Raw genomic sequence first — 17142 nt, forward strand, 5'->3', positions numbered from 1 at the left:
CTTATTCAGGAATGTGGACATACAATTTACATAATGTTTAATGATCATTTGTGATTCACTATATGTATCTCCCAGTCGCACCCTGTGCACACGTTCAGTTTTCTTTTGTAATTGATGCATCTGCTTCCTGTGAATCACTATCTGATTCACCATTCACACTTGTATTTTCTCCTAATAATTATCTGGCAATGCGTTTAGTAAGAGACGATAAAACTCCTTTATGAAAGCTTTATATATTTCTATCTGTGATCTTTGCAATTGTATATATTTCCATCTGTATCTATCGCAGTAGTGTAGACGGCCGGTCCATTGGATCGTTGGCTTTTGTTTTACAATAATTCCCATTCATTCCACTCACCTGCCATGTCTGCTGCAGTGGTAGCAATGGTTCCTCAGCCAGGACTCCTGGGACCAGTTGTTCCACAGCAGTTCCAGTATGGTGCCGGCAGATCCGTTCATCCAGGCCGCCCGTATAGTTTGCTTTTTAGACAGATATAATCATTTTACTTACTTTTGGTGACGTTGTGATACTTGAGTTACATTGCTGGCCATGTTTTCCGTGTCCTCATTGGTGTATGTTTTTTGGGACTGCTGGGACATGTTGTCCTTTAGCAGAGTCGGTGTATTTACAGCTGACATCAGAAGTTTACATACACTATATAAAAAGACATGTTTTTCTCAATATCTGACATGAAATCAGAATAAACCTTTCCCGTTTTAGGTCAATTAGGATTATCATAATTACTAGTGTTGAGCAAGCACTAAAATGCTCGGGTGCTCGAAGCTCGGGCCGAGCTCGCCGTGATACTCGGGTGCTCGACCCGAGCAACGAGCCCAATGTTAGTCTATGGGAGACTCGAGCATTTTTGCGGCAGCACCCCCGGCAGTCTTTTAAAAGCCTAACAAGTGCCCAAAACGATAGTGACAGTGCTCAAATGACATGGGGACAGCATGGGGATCGCCCCAGGAAGCATTTCTGACCCCCAGGTCACTGCTGTCAACAACGTGGTCAGAGGTATTAAGCCACTTTTACGGGCTCACAATAAAACGTTCAAAAACTAAAGTGAAACTTTTTTACTGTGAAATATGTTAAGGAACATCCTTTCCAGGGAAAAGACTTGTGTATAAGTTAAAATAAATGACCAAAAACAAAAATACTCCTCCACACCTTCGGCTATGTTCACAAGTAGCATTTTTTATGCGTTTTTGCACTTTTGTATTGCTTTCAACTATGACAAATGCATTCACCGTGAAATGTCATTTTAACATTTTACAACCTTATCTGGCCATGTGCTGTGTGACACATGCATAAAGTGCTGAAAAGACAAGGGAACAGCATGGGGAAGACCCCTGGAAGCATCTCTGACTCCCAGGTCACTGTCTAAAAGTGTGCCCATCAGAAGTGATCCTTGCCGCATCAGAAGATGCAGACTTGCAACTATCCCCATGCAAGTTCTAGTCCCAGTGCAGTGTTCAATTGTACCTCCCCCATTCCTTGCAATACAAGCTCAAGTATGCAGCCTGCCACCCACCCACCCCCAGGCTGCAATACCATATTGCTTGCTTGAACTTGAAATTGGGCCTTTTAGGCATGTGGCGGCGGAATCTGGCCACCACGTCATGGCTGTGTTGGCGGCCTGGAATCCATACTCAGTCCCCAGCCGCCCAGCGGCCGGGTGTCCATACTCTGTCCCCAGCTGCCCCGCGGCCGGGTGTCCACACACAGTCCCCAGCCACCTGGGGGCAGCCGGGTGTCCATAAACGGTCCCCAGCCGCCCCTATTTCTCCTTGGAACATCCCCCCACACACTTTTCTTAGCCCGGCCTGCTTTAGGCAGCATTGGACGAGCCCACCAGAGAACCAGACTCCTCCGGTGGGCCCTGACTTCTCCATCGGTGGAGTTGAGAGTGCCAAGGTGAGGAGCATGATGATGATGACAGAAGTTAGCATCTGCTATGTTTTCTTTTAATGCAAGTCTAATTGTGCAGCCTGCCACCCACCCACTCCCAGACTGCAATTCCATACTGCTAGCTTGCACTTGAAATGGGGCCTTTTAGTTTGGAGGAGGCCGAAGCTGGCCACTACCTCATGGCTGCTTCGGCAGCGAGGTATCCATACTCAGTCCCCAGCCGCCCATATTTGTCCTGGTGTGCCTTATACATAAGATTAAGCGCGTATACCAAAACATTACCTGTGCCCTCCCCAGTGCATTTAGTGGGAAGGAGAGCCTATTCCGCTGTAGTGTGTGCATGCCAAACCCCTGTTCATGGTACATGCGAAGATGCCTCCCACCTTGCACCTGTCGTTGCAGACTTGCAACTATCCCCATTCAAGTCCTTGTTCCAGGGCAGTGTTCAATTGTACCTCTTCCATTCCTTACAATGCAAGCGCAAGTATGCAGCCTGCCACCCACCCACCCCCAGGCTGCAATACCATACTGCTTGCTTGCTTGCACTTTAAATTGGGCCTTTTAGGCATGTGGAGGCGGAATCTGGCCACCACGCCATGGCTGTGTCGGCGGCCTGGTATCCATACTCAGTCCCCAGCCGCCTGGTGTCCCCGCTTGCTCCCCAGCCACCAGGGGGTGGCCGGGTGTCCATACTCGGTCCCCAGCCACCCCTATTTGTCCCGGTAACCTTTCCCACACTTTTCTTAGCCTGGCCTGCTTTAGGGCAGCATTGGCCGAGCCCACCGGACTATCAGACTCCTCCGGTGGACCCTGGCTTCTCCATCAGGGGAGTTGAGAGTGCCAAGGTGAGGAGCATGATGAGGATGATAGAAGTTAGCATCTGCTTTGTTTTGTTGTAATGCAAGCGCATGTATGTAGTAGCGGCTAGGCCTGAGGTGGTCAGCGTTTTGGCGCATATCCTACCTCCTCCGAGGATTGCTGGATGTTTTCCTGCTACTATCCAAGTTCTATGACTCCCGTTAAAACAAAGCTTCAGGTGATAAATGATGGATGAGGTAGTGGCAAAGGAGAAAGAGCAGGAGGAACAGGGACCATTCACATCAATATCAGACCAGTCAACCAGATATGTCTTGTAGGATATGTTTCTGTAACAAAAGGAGCGGTTCGGCTACACAGTTATAGGGCATACAGTGAGTGCAATGCCTACCAAAAATTTTGAGCCACTCCAATGCCCCTTGGAAATGACATGGAGGTCAGAGGGCGTTAACTAAACCTTTTTTTCCATTTATAGCAACTGGGTCTCCCGTGCACTGTTGGCCTAAGCAGTGAATGGAAGGCTTTCCAAAAATTATGAGGAACTGCAATGCCCCTTACAAGAGCCATGTGTGGCACCCCAGGGGTCTAGTCACCACAGTAATAGAGATATTACGTCGGAGAGCAAGTGGGAGGTTTCCTGGTCAGGATCCCTTAAACATGCAACATCCTCCTGCTCCAGTCCTGGGAGGGGAGAATTCCGCCCTTATAAACTGGATCTGGGGCGGGGTTGAGTGAGTCAGAGAACAGTCAGAGTGAGAGCAAGGGAAAGTAACAGCAAGGAGCTCTGTAGGAGCTAGGAGCTAAAGACCAGGGGCTGGAAGCTGAGCAGAGCTCGCCCTGACAGAAGACAATAGGAACCAGACACAGGAGTCCGAAGCTGTGAGGACTTATATATCCAGCAGCAGAAACCAGCCGACAGGGGATTTCAGGTCCTCTGGACATAGAAGCCCGGAGGCTCAGGCACAAGCAAGGGACCAGCACCGCCGTCGTGGAGCGGAGGCTAACAGAAGGCCCCAAGTCACCAGCCATACGGGTGAGCACTACACGGTACACTCAGGGACGTGGGCTACTTCTACCCGCTTACAGCAAGGTAGCCAGGAAGAGTGCAGACAGACGGGGAGGCCTACAACTCCACCTGGCCAGGGGAACTCCTGCTTGCTCACAGACTGACCAGGCCTCTTATGCTAGCCAGTACTCCCGGGAGGGTCTACCTTATAATCATCAGTAAAGACCCTGAACTGCACTGCAAAGACTCTGAGTCGTTCCTGCTGTGCTCGTGCACCATCACCCCCATCATCCACACTCAGTTATCCCATTCTATGCTGCGCACACAACACCAGCCTCAGCGGTGGTACTCCCTGACCGCAATCCATGGGTGGCGCAGTCGGACAATTAACCTCAAAACCTAAGAAAGACTGCCACTGGTTTGACCAGCCTGAGCCACGGGACCGGGTCACTGCCATGGAGACTACAGACCCCAGAGACCCGGCACCGGGTATCCCACACACGTGTACACACGGCCCAGGGGGAGCGTCACATGCAGTACAGCATATTACAAACATAAGTCCCATTATTGGGGAGTGGGTCTCCCATAGTATTTGCTTATGCCTTGCAAGCAAAAGCTGCCAAAAATTAGGAAGGAGCAACTTGCAATGCCCCTTAAAAGAGCCATGCAGTACAGCATATTACAAACATAAGTCCCATTATTGGGGAGTGGGTGTCCCATAGTATTTGCTTATGCTTTCCCAGCAAAAGCTGCCAAAAATTAGGACGGAGCAACTTGCAATGCCCCTTCCAAGAGCCATGCAGTACAGCATATTACAAACATAAGTCCCATTATTGGGGAGTGGGTGTCCCATAGTATTTGCTTATGCCTTGCAAGCAAAAGCTGCCAAAAATTAGGACGAAGCAACTTGCAATGCCCCTTACAAGAGCCATGCAGTACAGCATATTACAAACATAAGTCCCATTATTGGGGAGTGGGTGTCCCATAGTATTTGCTTATGCCTTGCAAGCAAAAGCTGCCAAAAATTAGGACGGAGAAACTTGCAATGCCCCTTACAAGAGCCATGCAGTACAGCATATTACAAACATAAGTCCCATTATTGAGGAGTGGGTGTCCCATAGTATTTGCTTATGCTTTCCCAGCAAAAGCTGCCAAAAATTAGGACGGAGCAACTTGCAATGCCCCTTACAAGAGCCATGCAGTACAGCATATTACAAACATAAGTCACATTATTGGGGAGTGGGTGTCCCATGGTATTTGCTTATGCTTTCCAAGCAAAAGCTGCCAAAAATTAGAACGGAGCAACTTGCAATGCCCCTTACAAGAGCCATGCAGTACAGCATATTACAAACATAAGTCCCATTATTGGGGAGTGGGTGTCCCATAGTATTTGCTTATGCTTTCCCAGCAAAAGCTGCCAAAAATTAGGACGGAGCAACTTGCAATGCCCCTTACAAAAGCCATGCAGTACAGCATATTACAAACATAAGTCCCATTATTGGGGAGTGGGTGTCCCATGGTATTTGCTTATGCTTTCCAAGCAAAAGCTGCCAAAAATTAGGACGGAGCAACTTGCAATGCCCCTTACAAGAGCCATGCAGTACAGCATATTACAAACATAAATCCCATTATTGGGGAGTGGGTGTCCCATAGTATTTGCTTATGCTTTCCCAGCAAAAGCTGCCAAAAATTAGGACGGAGCAACTTGCAATGCCCCTTACAAGAGCCATGCAGTACAGCATATTACAAACATAAGTCCCATTATTGGGGAGTGGGTGTCCCATAGTATTTGCTTATGCCTTGCAAGCAAAAGCTGCCAAAAATAAGGACGGAGGAACTTGCAATGCTGGCACCCTGGTGGTATAGTGGTGGCGGAGGCTGAGGATAAGGAGAAGAAGATAAAACAGCCGAAACGAGGAAGCATATACCCATGTGTGGGTGTGAAGCGGTGCATGTGAATACACCTCCCGAAATAACACAGTGGATTTGACTTTATGTTACTCTGCTGTCATTTGGTGGTGATGAGAAGTCTGGCCCAATCCAGCCCTTGTTCATTTTGATAAGGGTCAGCTTGTCAGCATTGTCAGTTGACAGGCGAGTGCGCTTATCAGTTATAATTCCCCCAGCGGCACTAAAAACACGCTCCGATAACACGCTAGCGGCAGGGCAGGCCAGGACCTCCAAGGCGTACAGAGCGAGTTCATTCCAAGTGTCCAGCTTGGATACCCAATAATTAAAAGGCACAGAGGAATCACGGAGGACGCTGGTACGATCGGCAAGGTACTCCCTCACCATCTTTTGAAACTTTCCACTCCTTGTGAGAGTACCCGCGCCTCAGGGCCTGTAAGCTGGGCGGGTGTCAGAAAACTGTCCCAGAACGTTGACAGTGTTCCCCTGCCTCTGCTGGATTGGAGTTGCATCTCTCTCGCCTGTACGCCTTGGTTGGACAACGAACTGTGACCTCTGCCGCTAGCGTGTTCAGATGGGAATTTTTTTAAGAGTTCTGCAGCAAGGGCCTTCTGGTACTGCCCCATTTTTGTAGACCTCTCCACCTCAGGAATAAGAGAGTGAAAGTTCTCCTTGTAGCGGGGGTCTACAAGTGTCACCAACCAGTAATTACTGTCACCCAACATTTTGACAATGCGAGGGTCACGGTTAAGGCAGCGTAACATAAAGTCAGCCATGCGTGCCAGACTGGTAACGGGCAAGATTTCCGTGTCCTCACCAAGATGACGACTGACCATGCTCTCCTCCTCCTCTTCCTCCTCCCCCCTGTCCTCAGGCCACCGACGCTGAACCGACGGTATGACACTTGTACAGGTACTACCGTCTACAACGCATGATAGCAGCTCCTGTTCTTCCTCCTCCTCCTCCTCTTCCTCATTGTCCCCCAATGCACGTTGGGATGAGATGAGGCTGGGCTGTGTGTAATCACCCGCTATGGCTTCTTGATCCATCTCATCATACTCTGGCTGCAATGCCTCCTCTTTAATTCTCTGCAGAGAGCGTTGCAAAAGACAGACAAGTGGGATGCTGACACTAATGATGGCGTCATCGCCACTCACCATCTTGGTGGCCTCCTCAAAGTTTGTCATGATGGTACATATGTCAGACATCCAGGTCCACTCCTGAGGTCTTATGTGTGGAGTCTGACCTGAATATCGACGGCCTTGTTGCAGCTGGTACTCCACAACTGCTCTCTTCTGCTCACAAATCCTTTGCAACATGTGGAGGGTAGAGTTCCAACGTGTGGGGACATCACACACCAGTCGGTGTACCGGAAGCTGCAAACGCTGCTGTAACACAGCAAGGGCGGCGGAAGCTGTAGCCGACTTGTGAAAATGAGCTGACAGGTGGCGTACTTTCACGAGCAGATCTGGCAACTCGGGGTACGATTTAAGAAACCGCTGAACCACGAGGTTAAGCACATGAGCCAGGCATGGTACGTGTGTGATCTCACCTCGCCTCAGAGCCGCCACCAGGTTACGGCCATTGTCACACACGACCATGCCGGGATGTAGGTTCAGCGGTCTCAGCCACAGATCTGCCTGCTCTTTCACAGCTGTCCAAAACTCACAAGCAGTGTGAGGTTTATCACCTAAGCTTATGAGTTTCAGCACAGCCTGTTGCCGCTTGGCGGAGGCAGTACTGCAATGCTTCCAGCTTGTAACTGATGTGGTGATATCTGAGATGGAGGCTGAACATGAGGAGGAGGAGGAGGATGTGCAGGAGCTGTACACTGTGGGGGCAACTCTGACTGACATAGGGCCCGCAATCCTCGGTGTGGGGAGGATGTGTTCCGTCCCAAGGTCCGACTGGGTCCCGGCTTCCACTATGTTTACCCAGTGTGCCGTCAGAGAGATGTACCGTCCCTGGCCACAAGCACTTGTCCACGTGTCCGTTGTCAGGTGGACTCTCCCAGTAACTGCGTTGTTGAGGGCATGGCAGATGCTTTGGGACACGTGCTTGTGTAGTGCGGGGATGGCACACCGGGCAAAATAGTGTCGGCTGGGGACCGAGTACCGAGGGACGGCCACCGCCATAAGATTGCGGAAGGATTCCGTCTCCACCAGCCTAAAAGGCAGCATTTCCAATGCAAGCAGTCATGAAATGTGCGAATTCAGGACTGTGGCCTGTGGGGCGTTAGCTGCGAATTTCTGCTTTCGTTCAAAGGTCTGGGATATGGACAATTGAACGCTGCGGTGGGACGTGGACGTTGATGCTGTTTCTTGAGAAACTGCCATAACAAGTGAAGACTGAGAGGAGGGGGCATCTTTACATGCAGTATGGGGATTGCCTTGCACACACAACAGGGGGTTCTATTGCACGCACAACAGTGGAAGAAGCAGTGGTGACACCCGCTGACACTGGTCGTGGACCCTGGGTTTTGCCCCACAAAGTCGGGTGCTTTGCTGCCATGTGCCTGATCATGCTGGTGGTGGTCAGGCTGGTAGTTTTGTCACCCCTGCTGATGCTGCCATTGCAGGTGGAACATATGGCCTTTTTGGGGTTATCAGCAGAGTCTTTAAAAAAATTCCAGACTCTGGAAGACCTACCGCTTGTACTGGCAACGTCCCTCGTGTTGGTGTTACGGGGAACGGTTGCCTGCCTTCTGTCTGCGGCCACCACACTGCTTCTTCCTGCCTGTTGGGGTACTCTGCCTCCCTCCCCCTGTGTGCTGCTGGCCTCACTCTGCATGTTCTCCTTCCACGTTGGGTCAGTTACTAGATCATCCACCACCTCCTCCTCTTCCACTTGCGCACCACGATCCTCCTCCTCACTTCCTGGCAATTGTGTCTCGTCATCGTCCACCTCTTGTGACAGATTGCCAACGTCGACTTCCTGTGGCCGTGGCTGTTCAAATATTTGGGCATCGCAACATGGGATCTCCTCTTCCACCACTTCAAGCGTATCAGGCGAGGGGCCCAAATATGGAAATGGACCAGTGAACAGCTCTTCAGAGTGTCCAAGTGTGGGATCACTTGCTGTCTGACGACACTCGGCATGGTGGAAGGAAGGAGCATCAGGGTGAGGAGGAGTATGCGGTCGAGACTCACGGCTACTAAGAGTTGACCGTGTGGAAGACAGACCGGAGGTGGTGGTGCCCAGGTAACTGGAAGTATTATCTGCTATCCAATTAATAACCTGTTCACACTGATCAGTTCTCAATACTGGTGTTGTTCTGTGCTTCCCTAGTAATTCGGTCAAGAAGTGGGAGCGAGAAGATGTGGCTGTTGGTTGTGGCACATTTTCACCTTGGCCACGGCCCCGTCCTCTGCACGAACCATCACCAGAACGTCCACTTCCACGTCCCTTGCCACGCGCCTTGCCCATTGTAAATGAAGTAAAATAGCTTACACTTGCACTATCAATGGAAAAAGGGTAATAAAGAGTAGATTAGAACCGTGGAAGAGGAAAACCACAGTTATTGTTTACTGGGGTATACCACACTTTTTTAAATAGAGATATTTGCGGCTGAACAGTGAGCGACACACTCAAACTGCTTTTTTTTTTTAGATACCAAAGGCCCAAAACTGGATAGTACAGCGATTTGACCCGTGGAACTGCGAAACCACACTGGGATGTCGGGCCTACACAAGACTATTTTCAACAGATATATTTTTGTGTCACAACAGTCAGGAGACACTACTGTTTTTCTTTACGGAAAAAACTACCAAAAGCTGAATAATAGAGATTTTTTACCGTGGGATGGCAAAACCACAGTTATTGTTTACTGGGGTATACCACACTTTTTTAAATAGAGATATTTGCGGCTGAACAGTGAGCGACACACTCAAACTGCTTTTGTTTTAGATACCAAAGGCCCAAAACTGGATAGTACAGCGATTTGACCCGTGGAACTGCGAAACCACACTGGGATGTCGGGCCTACACAAGACTATTTTGAACAGATATATTTTTGTGTCACAACAGTCAGGAGACACTACTGTTTTTCTTTACGGAAAAAACTACCAAAAGCTGAATAATAGAGATTTTTTACCGTGGGATGGCAAAACCACAGTTATTGTTTACTGGGGTATACCACACTTTTTTAAATAGAGATATTTGCGGCTGAACAGTGAGCGAAACACTCAAACTGTTTTTTTTTAGATACAAATGGCCCAAAATGGATAATACAGAGGTTTGAACCGTGGAAGTGCAAAACAACACTTCTGTTTCTCTAGCCTACACCAGACTATTTTCAACAGTTATATTTGTGTCTGAAAAATCAGAGACACGCTTTTTTTTGGGGGGGGGACACACCAAAAGGTTAATAAGACGGGTATTTGTACAGTGTGAAGGAGGAAAAAAAAGGAGGATTTAGATGAAAAAAAAAGGATTTTTCCTGGCCCCCGACACCTGGTGCTAAGTCCAGCAATTTCAGCAACAGGAGCACACAGGACTGTAATGCAGCGTTTGCTGGTATAACCACTGTGTCTCCTATACAGCCTGCCTGCCTGGTATCTGGGATGGATATTAGTCCTGAAAAGGACTGTTTGTTTGTTCTGCCAGCCTTTACAGACCCTACACTAACTATTTTGCAGTTTATATCTCTCCCTAAATCAGCAGCGCTGTCCCTGCACTGTCTAATGTGTCCAAGATGGCGGCGCCCCGTTTTAAATACTCGAGGTGACGCTGTGCGGCCAGCCAATCACTGTAATGCCCACAACCAACATGGCTGCAGCATTACAGTGACTGGCTGGCAATCCCTGCATGTTCATTGGCTCTGTAAAGAGCGCCAAACATGCAGGGCGGAGACCCGAGCTCCCGCCCGAGTAACCCGGAAATGCTCGGTGCTCGCCGAACATCCCGAGTAGCGTGATGCTCGGGCGAGTACCGAGCAGTGTCGAGCATGTTCGCTCAACACTAATAATTACCATAGTTTTTAATATTTGCCAAATGCCAGAATAATGAGAGCGAGAGAATGTTTTAAGGCATTTTTATTACTTACTGCAAAGTCAAAAGTTTACATACACTAAGATTACTATGCCTTTAAACAATTCTGGACTGCCTATATGATGATGTCATGTGTTTAGAAGCTTCTGAGACACACCTGTGGATGTATTTTATTGCACATCTGAAACACACTGCTTCTTTGTACAGCATCATGAGAAAGTCTAAAGAAATCAGCCAAGATATCAGAAAGAGAATTGTGGACTTGCACAAGTCTGGCTCATCCTTGGGTACAATTTCAAGATACCTGAAGGTGCCTCGTTCATCTGTACAAATAATTATACACAAGTACAAACAAGATGGGAATGTCCTGCCATCATACCACTCAGGAAGGAGACGGGTTCTGTGTCCCAGAGATGAACGTGCTTTGGTCCGACATGTGCATATCAACCCAAGAACAAAAGCAAAAGACCTTGTGAAGATGATGGCAGAAGCTGGTAAGATTGTGTCAATTATCACTGTGAAATGAGTACTATATCAACATGAGCTGAAAGGCCACTCTGCCAGGAAGAAGCCATTACTCCAAAAGAAACATAAAAAAGCCAGTTTACTGTTTGCAAATGCACACAGGAACAAAGACCTTAATTTTTGGAGACGTTCTGTGGTCTGATGAAACTAAAATTAAACTTTTTGGGCATAATGACTATTGTTACGTTGGGAGGAAAAAGGGAGAAGCTTGGAAGCCTAAGAACTAGTGTTGAGCGAGTATGTTCTGTCCGAGTATGCTCGGGCCGAGCTCCGAGTATTTATAGCTGCTCGGTGATATGGTTGAATCGCTCCCGTGTGCATGATTTGCAACTGTTTGACAGTTTTATTACATGTGAGGAATGTGTAAGAAATAGACATTCCTCACATGTAATAAAACTGTCAAACAGTTGCAAATCATGCACACGGGAGCGATTAAACCATATCACCGAGCAGCTATAAATACTCGGAGCTCGGCCCGAGCATACTCGGCGAAAGGGTTAATAGAACATACTCGCTCAACACTACTAAGAACACCATCCCAACTGTGAAACATAGGGGCGGCAGCATCATGTTGTGGGGTTGTTTTGCTGCAGGGGGGACTGGTGCACTTCACAAAATAGATGGCTTCATTAGCAAACAAGATTATGTGGCAATACTGAAGCAACATCTCAAGACATCAGCCAAGAAGTTAAAGCTTGGGTGGAAATGGGTCTTCCAAAAGGACAATGACCCGAAGCATACTGCCAAAATGGTAACAAAGTGGCTTAAGGATAACAAGTCAATGTTTTGGAGTGGCCATCACAAAGCCCTGATCTCAATCCTATTGAAAATTTATGGGCAATGCTGAAAAGGCAGGTGCGAGCAAGGCGACCTACAAACCTGGATCAGTTACATCAGTTTTGTCAGCAGGAATGGGCCCAAATTCCGACCAGCTATTGTGAGAATCTTGTGGAAGGATGTACCAAATGTTTGACCCTAGTCATTCAGTTTAAGGGCAGTGGTACCAAATACTAATGAAATGTATGTAAACTTTTGACTTTGCAGTAAGTAATAAAAATGCCTTAAAACATTATCTCATTATTCTGGCATTTGGCAAATATAAAAAATGATGGTAATTCTAATGTACCTAAAACGGGAAAGTTTTATTTTGATTTCATGTCAGATATTGAGAAAAACATGCAGATGTGTCTTTTTATATATAGTGTATGTAAACTTCTGGTTTCAACTGTATGTATTGTATCATCTGCCCCCAAAAATCTGCACTTTATTCCTCGTTGGTTTTGAGTTAGTTACTCAAATCTATACCCCTGATGTCAATACAATGCAGTTTTTTATTCTAAGGCCCCGGTCCCACTATCAGTATTCGGTCAGTATTTTTTTCTCAGGAATGGGGGATAAATGCAGAATTGGTGACTTGTTTCCATTATACCTTTTCTCTGATTGTTCCTCACCTGGTTTTGGCTCCAACTCCTGAGAAAAAATACTGACCGAATACTGATAGTTGGGCCGTGGCCTAAGATCGCTAGTGTTTCTAGTTAGGTAAGGATGAGGTTGCTTTATTATTTAACTTTCATTGCAGGGGACATTGGCTTCAGCTGGAATGGGCGTTATGGTAAGTAGGGTTTAATTTAGAACAATAAAAGGTCTCTGTGTTTATTTCAAATAAAATATTTTATTCATGGTGTTGTTGTAGTTATTTCACATTTCACTTTCACTATGGTGTTAGTAATGGGGGCGTCTTATAGACGCCTCTCCATTACTAACCTGGGCTTGTTGTCAGCTGGCCTTATAAGCTGACATCAACCCCAACCCTATAACCCCACTGCCACCGCTACAGGGCAGTGGGCAGAGCGGAGGCTAAGTGCCAGAATTGGTGCATCCTATGGATGCGCCACTTCTGGGGCGGCTGAGGGCTGCTGTTTCTAGCCTCGGAGGGGGCCATTATTCATGACCCCTTTCTAGGCTATTAATATCAGTCCCCAACTGTCTGTATAGCCTTTGCTAGCTGTTAAAATAGGGGACCCCAAGTCATTTTTTGGGGGTCCCCCATTTTAATAGCCTGTAAAGGCTAAGTATTCAGCTGGGGGGCTGATATTAGTAGCCTGGGAAGCTCTGTGGGTATTACCCCCTTCCCAGGCTTCAAAAATCTGCCCCAGCCGTCTGCTTAACCTCTGCTAGACAATAAAATTACGGGGGACCCCACACCAAATTTTTTAAATAAATCCTTTAATTTAACAATAAATGACAAGTACAGTAACCAGCACTGTCATTGTACTAATTATATACATGACTGACACCTTTCTATCTATTCTATGTGTATAGCTATTCTTTCTATTTTCATATTGTCGGGTACCGATGTATTGTAACTGTATGCGGCTGATGAATTGCCGGCTTTTAAAGAGACGGGGGCGTGAAAATCGGACGGCACTCGCATGGTCCGAGTGATGTGCGATTTTTTTCACACACCCATTGACTTGCATTGGCTAGTCTCGCCGCCCGAGATACGTGGCAAATCGCAGCATGCTGTGAATTTTTTCTCAGCCTGATTTCAGCTGAGAAAAAAAAAAATCGCAGATGAGATGTCACTCATTCATTAACATTGGTCCGAGTGCAATTTGATTTTTCATTGCTCTTTCCCAACCAAAGCAGAGAGGGAAAGCGCGCGGTGGATGCTGGGCTGTGATGTGCGATGCAACCCCAACCACAGCCCATCAATCAAGGGGGAGTGCGTCACGTGCTCACGCCCGACTGCAGCCGGAACTTGACGTGACATCAGCAGATGTCGGAGTCGGCTGCAGCCGGGGTCACGTGATGCCTGGTGAGAGGCCAGCAATAACGCCGCTCACAGGCAATAAAGAACAAGCAAGGCATTTACAAAAAGACTTGTTGGCACAATTTAATTCCATGGGGACTGTAATATCCCAGGCAGCATGCTGGCATGGCTTACCATCTTCCACCATGCAAGACCGCCAACTTACCTATCAGTCCAGGCTGCACACTTTGCTTCAGTACTTGCTGTGTGCATGTCTCTTTTCTAATTGCTTAGGGAGGCGGCGCCGTTACTGCCTGATTCTTAAAGTTACAGTGTGCGCACTCCTAATGCGTCCCCAGCCTATTGCTGTGAGTCACTGGATACTTAAACCCCCTCCACCCAGTAGGAGGTGCCTGAGCAACACTTTCTTTCAGTGTGTTCTGTGCAACGGAGTTGCCAAGTCTTGTCCTGTATCTTGTCTGTTTCCGCCACCCTGGGGGCTGAGTTCCCAGGCTCGTTCCTGTATCTTGTTCCAGGTTCAGTTCATGTATGAACTGTGTCCTAGCCCATTATCTGTTTGTCTCTATGTCCGTACCTGCCCTTTTCCTGCAGTGTCTGAACCTGCACCTAACTCCAACTCATGGTCTCTGTACTTCTGTTTGTGAGTTTTGTGTCCACTCGCTACTTCATTGTAAGTACCTTAGGTGTATCTGGTTCTGTTTGTCCCATCTCCCTGCCTCCGTCTCTACCTCCTGTGTTCTAACTATCTTCCTGTGTTTCCCAGTCTGTTGCATGTGAACAGAGCCCTATCCTGTCTGCCTGCACCCTCTGCCATGCGGTTTCGCTCTGCTCTGCGTCTTGTCCACCGCACCTGCTGTTTTGCTCTGCTTGTCCACTGCACCTGCGGTTTTGCTCTGCTCTGCTTGTCCACCGCACCTGCGATTTCACTCTGCTCCACTTGTCCACCGCACCTGCGGTTCTGCTCCGCTTGTCCACCACACCTGCGGCTCTGTTCCTGTATCCCAGTCTGTACTGGTCCCTATCCAGCCTGCGTTCCTACCTGCCAGTACCCGCCTGTCTGCATACCAGCCATGCCTGCCAGTACCCGCCAGTCTGCATACCAGCCGCGCCTGCCAGTACCCGCCTGTCTGCATACCAGCCGCACCTGCCAGTACCCGCCTGTCTGCATACCAGCTGTGCCTGCCAGTACCCGCCTGTCTGCATACCAGCTGTGCCTGCCCGTTTCTGCATTCCCCGGTGTGGGTCAACAGCTGTGTCCGGGGTGTGACCTGGAGTAGCACCTGGGCCACCTCCCACGTCCCTCCTCAGACCACAGAGTCGATTAAGCCGCAGTGTGTTCGTGGTCGGATATGGCGAGGCCCCTAGTCACGCCCCTCCAGGCACTCCTCGGTTCATGGCCCAGTGGGACCACTAACCACCCTCACACCAGTCAGTCCGGGCGTGAGCATAACAGGGCCATTGTTAATAGTAGTGGACAACCTCTTTAAGGTCTGGAAGGATGTCGATAGGTATCTTTTGGCAGATAGTGACTGGACCAAAAGAGTTGCTAACCGCAGACGTAGGAAGAAGGCTCCTGTCTTTAGGGTGGGGGATTTTGTGTGGTTGTCCTAAAAAAATCTGCGCTTAAAGATGATATCTAGAGAGTTTGCATCTAAATTTGTAGGTCCTTATAAAATTATTAAAATTTTAAATCCTGTGACAGTTAAGTTGCAGCTTCCTATTGCCTGGAAAATCAATAATTCTTTCCATTCTTCTCTTTTAAAAAAATTTGAGGGGACCTCAAGACATAATTGAGGTGGATTTGGAAGGGTATCGGGAGTATGAAGTAAGGTGAATTCTTGGTTCCAGGTGGGTCAGGTACTTTTTTGCATTATCTCGTCAAGTGGAAAGATTATGGTCCTTAAGATAATTCCTAAGTTAATTTGGGGTGTTATAGATAAATATACTGTATGTATGATTATGGAAGTTATATGAAAATGGAACTCCATACTTTTATGTATTAAGAATTACAGACAATCCAAAATGCCCTCCTCCTGCCCATACCACATTGTACCAATAACCTTATAATGATCAAAGATCCACATACTACGTAGAACATGGAATTATGGAAAATCCCTAATGATTATTGACTAACATATTAATCTGATAATAAGAGCTTGCTAATGATCTTTATTACTTTTAGGGAAATTACAGAATAATAAAAGATAAGTGATTGACCTTTGAACCTTACATGCAAGACGGACTTAATTGATTTAATTGAGTCAGCTTGACTTAATTGTTTACATATTAAAATAATGACCCATTAGCGACAGATGTCAGCCATAATTATGAGATAAGGCAATGAGGTAATGTGTGGAAAGGTTCCTGATTTTTCCTATAAAAAGCCTATTTGAGACACTACTCAGTGTTCATTTGTGATTTCTCCGACCGTATAGATCCTATATACAATTTGGCGACAGACAAGTAAGACGAGAACACACACATTTTGTGTGCCCCTCATGCGATCAGATAGACAGATTATTGGGTGGGGCTGGGGAAAACCCAGCAGTCATGGTACACGTTGGTACCAATGACAAAGTTAGAGGGAGGTGAAAGGTCTTTAAAAATGATTACAAGGAATTAGGAGAGAAGCTGAAGTACAGGTGGTGTTTTCAGAAATACTGCTGATTCCACTACGTCACTAGAAAGTCAGCGGGAACTTAAGGAGATAATTGTCAGGAAGAAAGGGTTTGGGTTCATGGAGAACTGGGCTGACTTCTCTGTCGGCTACAGGCTGCACCTCAATGGGGAGAATGCAGATGTGCTGAGGAAAAAAATGGTCAGATGGATGGAGGAGCTTTCAAACTAGAATCTGGGGGAGGGAGGGTAGCCGTGCAAATAAGGGGGTAGAATAGACAGAGTGAGACATTCAAGAAAAGTAAGGAAGCGAGTAGCCGTAATAAATGTGCTAATAGTATTAAATGTCTGCAGGCAAATGAAAGAAGTCTTCAAAACAAAATGAATGAATCAGAGACTCTTAGGTCAGCCACAGATTACGATGTGGTGGGCATTACAGAAACCTGACTGGATGAAAGCCATGACTGGGTGACAAACATAGAGGGTTAAACTACATTCAAACGGATAGGAAAGAAAAATAGGTAGAGGGGTGGGTATTTTCGTTAAAACCAACTTAAGACCTCAAGCTCAATGATGACATGGGGGGGAGCTTCGACAATGT

The sequence above is a fragment of the Phyllobates terribilis genome, unplaced genomic scaffold, assembly GCF_046119375.1.
Source record: "Phyllobates terribilis strain yellow unplaced genomic scaffold, ASM4611937v1 Scaffold_292__1_contigs__length_2399606, whole genome shotgun sequence".
NCBI lineage: Eukaryota > Metazoa > Chordata > Amphibia > Anura > Dendrobatidae > Phyllobates > Phyllobates terribilis.